This window comes from Myotis lucifugus, unplaced genomic scaffold (genome assembly GCF_000147115.1).
Source record: "Myotis lucifugus unplaced genomic scaffold, Myoluc2.0 scaffold_163, whole genome shotgun sequence".
Lineage (NCBI taxonomy): Eukaryota > Metazoa > Chordata > Mammalia > Chiroptera > Vespertilionidae > Myotis > Myotis lucifugus.
Genome location: NW_005871211.1, coordinates 2,688,780 through 2,696,593, shown reverse-complemented (window position 1 = coordinate 2,696,593; position 7,814 = coordinate 2,688,780). Strand labels below are relative to the sequence as shown.

Below are 7,814 nucleotides of genomic sequence, written 5' to 3'. Positions count from 1 at the left end.
CAGTGAATTAGCTCCATAGAAAGAGATGTGAGGAACTTTTCTGGTGTATATTCAAATCTTACAATGTCTGCCAACCAAGAAGTGAAGGAAATATGTCTGAGACTATCTGATGTTATGCATCAGCCTGTTGCTATTCAACATGCTGCATGATCTGTTTCAGATCCATTAGAGACAGAAAAGGTTTCTAACACATAAGAAAAGCAGTGGGTTTGGCCAAACATTTCCAGAGTTTTGATTATGATACTGAGGAGACTGATGGGCCCTGTTTCACGTGAAGTAGTCCTTACAACCAGCGCTGGCATAAACTTGAACCTTTTTCCCTCCCATGATGGAACAAACCTCAAGTAGGCCAGCCACAGAGGATGTATGTTACCCATTAGGACTCACTAGCATAGTGTATCAGGCTTGTCAGGTATAGATGATCCTGAGATTTCAGTCCAGCCAGGTGCATGTGCATGCATACACACACACACACACACACACACACACACGAGGGAATTCAGCTGGATGAGTCTTCCAGCTTATTAATAGCAACAAAAGGAATCATTGCATATGAAAGTGTAAAAGAAAAAATAAACAAGTATTTTTTTTCCCTCCTTGAAATCAGCATCATTGTGATTTTTAATTCTAGGAGAAAGACATACTGGGAGGTGACATGTGATGATGAAGGATGTCTTATAATGAATCATAGAGCCTGGATGTCTAGGCATCTACTTCAATTCCAATTGTCTTTGGAGATGCCCTTAAGTGGACAGTTTCATTTGATAGCCTCCTGGACTGTTAAGTGAACCAAGAGAAAAAAGTTGGCAAGATGATCTACTAGAACGTTTATGTTCCCTACTTCTTTTATTGGGTGGACATAGTAATCATGCATTCATAAATAGATGAAGAGAAGATGCCCATATTTGTGCACATTTACTCTAAATATCCTTTTATGTGTGAATCTCCATTATTGTGGACCAGTAAAAAATGGTAAAAAATGACAGAAATGCTGGGACTCTGGCCAGAAGTTAAATGCAGCCAGCAGACCATGGGCCACTGTAAAATTCTTTGAATGGGAAGCTGAGTTTGAGACGGAAAGTTTCTCTTCCAGACTTTCTCCATCTCTTAATACTTTTTTTTTCACCTGGCCTCCTTTGGAATAATAGTACACTTACAATCACCTGCTTCATGGTCATTAGAGAGTCTGGTGTTTTCCAGAACACAAGGTTCATTACTTTAATTGGGACAACATTAATTTTAAATCAGGTTGTGAACATAAGGTCACGTCTTGACATTTTGATATGGGCATAGTTGGATACTGTTTAACTTTTTCCCTTACAATTCTGAGTCTAGGGTGAGGTTAAGATGGTTTCTCATTGAGTTTTTTTTAACAATGGTAGCGATCATGTGAAAAGAATAATGTGATGAATGATTGGGCTTTGATCCTATTGTGGTTACAGAAGTTAGTCAATGCGACAAAGCTGCCTTGAGTGATAACCCTCCGCAGGATGGGCAGCTGGCTTGGTTCCATTTTCCTTTAGCATTGAATGTCCTCAAGTTTTAGTCTTAACAAGCTTAGGGCAGCTTTTGATTATGGTTTGACTTCTGCCTAAGTGTCCTAATTTCCTTCTCCATTTCTGTGCTGGGATCATTCCTTCTGTCTAAAACACCTGCCCCTTCCTCTGCTCATTTGTGCTTCTCCATGACAATTAAAATGATCTCCAAATCCATGGTTTCAAGTGTCATTCATATCTGATCATTTCCTTACATTTGTTGGGACGCACAATTTAAGATTTTGATAAACCATTTTGGAAATAATAGATCATTTTTGCATATTTCTTCAGTGTTCTTACAGTAGTTTTCAGTGTCCTTAAAGCAGGTCCCTTGAGTTTCAATCCCCCTCTCTCCTGCTCATTACATAGTGAATGCCACTTAATTCAGAATGACAGACTAATTGCTTGGCGAATGAATCTGATCTGCTTAGTAAAGTTTTTAGTGTTTTATGGAGAATGATAGTAAAAGAAGCAGAATATGGAAACATATTAATTTATACAAATTATGTATGTATCCATTGCTTACAGTCGAAAAGAATAAGAAAACATTTTGAAAAAATTATGCTGTGAGCCCAAATAAGCCTTGTTAAATTTCACAATTGCTTGTTTTGGAGGGTGTCTGAATATATTTATTCAATGATTATACATCATTGAATGAGAACCTAAGAGACATCATTAGTCCAGAGATTAGTATTACAAAAAAAAGTTAGGCATGAATTTATTGTTTCTAAATTTTTAATGAAATCATTTTTGAGCCCTAAAAAAATTGATCAAATTTCCTTAAAGGCACTTTTAGACTTTATATTTTAAAGGTAATTTTGGAAAGATACTATTAATTAGGAAAAGTTATGCTTGAAGAAAGATATTTTACATTAAAAAATTATCCCAATTAAAGAACGAGTTTCCTTTTTCTTAGTATTCAATAGTGGTGAATGCCTAAAATGAGACAAATTATCCAACAAAGTATTAAAACTTAAGGCCTGATAGAGGCAAGAGGTTGAGAGGAATTTCAATCTGTAAGTATCAATTTCATGGTAGAAGAGAATTATTATGTCTTCCAAAAAAATCACTCTTACTTTCAGAAAGTAGCTTTGATGAATTTAGTGCCAAATTCAATAGCTGCTTAATATGTTTCTATACAACTTTCTTAGAGGGAATTGAAAATCTTTCTTAAAACAACAACAAAAACATTCTATTGTACTTTTCTTATAATTAAAGAAAATATTTTTTGTATTAGCCATCCAAAATTTTTTTAAAGTCTTTTTTGTTTAATTTATTTGTTTTTAATTTTAATAGTTTGCAAAAATGTAGGAACCTCATATTTTAAAATAAGATACTTTGAGAAGGAAGAATTGATTATTGTGGAACTAATGAGCTCATTCATTCTTGATACTTTACCTAGAGAAGAATCTGAGAACTATATTGGATTATATTACCATATGTGTTTATGTAGTTCAATTTTATTGGGTACTTGAAACCCATATTTGTACATGCAAATGTATCTCTAAATATGCAAATATATTTGACTTCACCATGAAAATATTTACTTGTGCATACAAACAAGGTTCTCTACTCATAAGCTACATTGCCACATACTTTCAATTTGAAGTTAGTATACAAATCTCTATATTACATAGAATAAATTAATTGTCCATATAGTAGCAAACATATTTTAAGGAATAATCCTTTAAACTAGACTTCTAATTCTGCTAAGTGCAAAACAAAACAACAACCTGGACAATATGTCTAAGAATGGTATAAACCACAATTTTAAAAATAATAAAATATGGTTGCATATTGCAAAATGGGTCAGAATAAGAAAATAAAATATCTACAATATTAAAAATACTATTATGATTTTATGAAAGATTTTGTGGCTATAGTAAAACAAACCTATCAAAACTGTAATTCTTATAATTCTTCCTGTTTTCTACCAGTTTGGGGATGATGTCAAGTACTTCAAAATGTTCCAAAAGGTGTGCTACAGTTCTTGGAGAGAATCTGCTGGTCTTGATTCACTGGCGTGGGCAGTAAGTGCCCCCAGTAGTGCCCAGATCAGAAACATAGGGAAAAAATGTTCCAAAAGGTAGCCTCTTTAAAGTGGCAGGTGTAAGTGGTCTTATCATTCTGAAAGGTAATCCAATGTAACTTTGTTGAACTTACTTAGATGATTGTACTAGTGGCTAATATTTCTTATCAAGGAAAATTTCCACTTCTCCATAATCAGCTTCCAACAGTGATGTGATCTGAGATGTCCCTTGACTTTTGTCAGTTGACTCAGTAATATCTTTTAATGATTCTATGTAGTTTGGGAAGAATGAATATTTATTGATGAGGCCATGACATCCAAGAAAAAAATTGACATTCACCAATTAGAGTTCTGGGGCTTTCACTTGTTTAATCTGGCCTTCCTTTCCTGTCTGAACTCAACCTTTTATTGGCTTTCAATTAGAAAGAAAGGAGGTAGACATGGAACAATACTGAGGCCTGTTGAGCAAGCCAATATGGTAGATTGTATTTGCCAACTGTTCTTATAGAACTTTGCCTCTCCTGATAAAGATGTAGAACTTATTACCCATTCCCTTAGATTTTGGTGGCATTTGTGACTACTTAGATAAACAGAATGTGGTGTTTGATATCCAAGGCTTCCACCTGCTTTCTTTTCCTTTCTCTACCTCTCTCTCTTTTTCTCTATCAGAACACTTGTCTTTGAAATCTAGCCACCATTTTGTGAGGAAGCACAGAAGCTATGAGTAGGTTTTCTGATTGGCAGCCTAGATAAAATTTTAACAGATACCAACATCAACTATCAGACATGTGAAGGAGCAAACCTTCAGATGATTCTCAACTCCAGCCTTGAAGCCAACCCAGCTCATTCTGGATGAAAGAGAGATACGCTATTCCCACCAAACACTGCCTAATTGTAGATCACTGATGGGGAAAAATAGTTTAAGAAGCTCCCCTTCTTTGATTCAATTCCATTAAGTTGAAGAGAAGAGGTGAGAATTGTGATCCAATAAACCAGCCCATCCACAGCTAGATGGTATGTACTAATTGCAAATGCAGATGCTTGTTTGTGACCTCAGATAAGAATGGAATTCAGATAGATCCTTAGCTTTCTGTGATAACATTCTTTAAGTTTAGAGATAGTTTAACAGGAAATTAGCCTACGAAGTCATTAACTCACAGTTTACAAATGGGGCTGAAAACTAAAGATTTAAAGGACCTGAATAAAATGTGTTCAGTTGGATAGAGGCAGTCAAAAATATAACCTCTGTATTGCTCTGTGCTTATGTTTGCTTTGTACCATGGCCCTTGGAAGCTTTATGGTTCTGTTTCCTAGCCAACCTCACCAATTCTCAGTTAAAATCGTGACATATACCTAAATACATTATCTTTTCTCTTACTACTATTTTCTATTTCTACTAGTAAAAATTTATATTGTTTTCTGATACAAAACAAAATAAGTATCAAAAGATCTAACAGAAAAAATAACACAAAACAACAAAAAGTTTTATATTTATTGGTGTTATTTAAAAAATATTCCATTAATTTTAAAATCTTATACATGTTTGTTTTTGTTATTGAAGAAAAGTAAAATTTAATGCATTATACTGCACATTAAGTAGAGAATGTTGAGCCCCTTTTGAAATTATTCTGAGGTTGTGAATGTTAACCTAGAAGAAACCAGCCTGATTAGGAAGTTAGAAAGGGTCATGGAGTTGTGTAGTTGTATTTGGCCATTTGAACTAGAATTCGAGTTAGTAAAATTAAGAAGCTATTTTAGAATCTAAGTAACTTGAAGGAAAGGCAAAATAAAAAATTCTCTTTTTTATTTTTTATTCTAGGCAAGTCCACTTAAAGAAATAATAAATAGATAGTAAAACCTAGCCACAGTTGGCTTCAGCTAAGTGTACAGGGTCTCATCACCTCTAAAACCATTAGGGCTTTAGGCCAATGCCCTCTAGTTGATACCAACAAGGTTTTACTTCAATAACTTTATTACCCTATAGTGCCACAGTTGTTTATCTCTCTTTAATGATAAGATTGATCACCATTTAATTGGCTTGATTACATACATTTTTTTCAATAATTGACAGCTAAGAACCACTATAACAAAATAATGTCTGTGCGTGTCTATTCTTTCCCTAAGTAATTTCATCTGGTCTAATGGCTTTAATTAAATACTAGCTAAAAATTAATGACTCCTCTAGAATGTATATCTAAGTTCTAACTACTCCCATGGGAAGAATGAGAAAATCCAATAGCTTGATTGTTATTTAGAATGTCAAAATCAACCTGTTTAAAACAGAACATTCCAGTAAATTGACAAGTGCTAGCTCTGATAATATGTAGAAGTATTAATGCCAATTCTGAAGTAAAAAATGATATTCCTTTTTTATTTCCATAAAATAATCCACATGTTGGTCTGATATTTCACAAAAATACAAAAAGTATGGTAATAATTATTATCCAAAACAGTTATATATCACTGATTAAAGATTATTTTCTTCCATTTCCTATGTTTCTCTAATTATTTGAGCTAGTTTATTACTAATTATAAAGAGAAACATTCAAAAATTAAATCCATTTCCCATCTGAACGGAATGGATATACTTGACACAAAATAGACTATAATCATCTGTCCCCAGATACCACAAACCTGTGGCGTTTCCTTATTGAAAAAAATTATTTTGATCTATCAGCCTCTCTAACACCAGCTTCATCTGCTTGTATGTTCTCTTTTCTGTTTTGCAAACCAGCTTAATTTTAAAACCAGATTTAGAAATGTAATATTAAAACCATTAAAATGGAAAAGTCTCATTAAGAAAAAAAAATTTAAGACAAAAGGGAGAGAAACCACAAGCAAGAACATACTCAGAAAAAAAAACAAAAAAACATGAAAAAGATGAGTGGTAGATAGTGGTAAAGCCTTTTCCAACATCGTCAAGACTCTATTTGGGGTCAAAGATAGTCACCTCAAGTCCCTAGCAGCTGAAGTCATCTTAGAACTACCTAGGAACTCAGTAATATGCATAATATTTTTATTAAAAATAATAAATCAATATAACAACATAATAATAGTAATACATCAACATCCACTTACTTGAGGGCATAGCATATACGGGACATGTACCACACAATATCAAAATTCATCAGTTGGAGGAAAACCAAGATGGCGGCATAGGTAAACACCGGAGTTTGCTGCCTCGAACAACCACTTCAAAAATACAACTAAAAGACGGAATGGACATCATCCAGAACCACAGGAAGGCTGGCTGAGTGGAAATTCTACAACTAGAAGGAAAGAGAAAAGCATATCGAGACTCAGAGGAGGCGCAGTACGGAAGTAAAGTACTAAGGTGCTGAGGTGCATGCTGAGCGGGCTGGCGGCTGAGGGTGCGGTTGTCGTTTTCAATCGGGAGGGAGTCTCAGGCTCTGAGCTCCAGTTCCGGGTGAGTCTCTAGGGACCCAGACTCATATGGGAGAAGCGGGACTGTCTGGCATTGGTCGGAACCTGAGGGCAGCTTTCTCTCCGAGGGGCATGCAGCGATTAGCAGGACACTGAGAAGCAGAGCCTCTGAGGGCAAGACTGAGAGCAGCCATAACTGCTAGCCCCGCCCTGTTGATCCTGGGGGACCCGCCCCGCCCAAGCCCTGCAGGGAGGCTTTTGCTGGATAGCCTCAGGCAAAGGCTAGATTAGCACCTCCCTAGAGATCCAGGAGCCAGGAAGCCCAGAGGTCAGAGTGGGACCATCCAGTTTGCAGCTCCGTGGAACCATAAAGGACACACTCAGGGGGCAGACTCAGTGAGCACCAAAGCCCCATTGAAGCAAATCTTGCCCCAGAGGGGTGTCTCCAGCACAGAAGTTCTCCCACTGCAGACAAAGCTGATTCTCACAGCCAATTGGCCTGGAGGTCAATTACTCCCAGTGATAACTACAACAATCAAGGCTTAACTACAACAAGACTGTGCACAAAGCCCACAAGGGGGTGCACCAAGAGTGTCTACCTCAGGTAATTGAGACACTTAAGCACAGAAAGGCACTCTATCGACACAGCGAAGCATAAAAAATGCCGAGACAAAGAAACAGGACACAAATGACAGAAATGGAGGAAAGCAAACTGCTGAATATAGAGTTCAAAACCACACTTTTAAGGTCTTTAAAGAACTGTCTAGAAGCCGCCGATAAATTTAGTAAGACCCTTGAAAAGACTGGTGAGACCGCGATAAATGTAGTGAGATCCTAAAGAAATCTAGGGGGACCCTTGATGTTGT

At 36.1% G+C, this 7,814-nt stretch overlaps 1 pseudogene; it reads left to right on the top strand.

The window, feature by feature from the left end:
• The first annotated feature begins 3,484 nt into the window (after positions 1-3,484).
• On the top strand, positions 3,485-3,602 carry LOC111827434 (annotated as a pseudogene).
• The last annotated feature ends 4,212 nt before the right edge of the window (positions 3,603-7,814 follow it).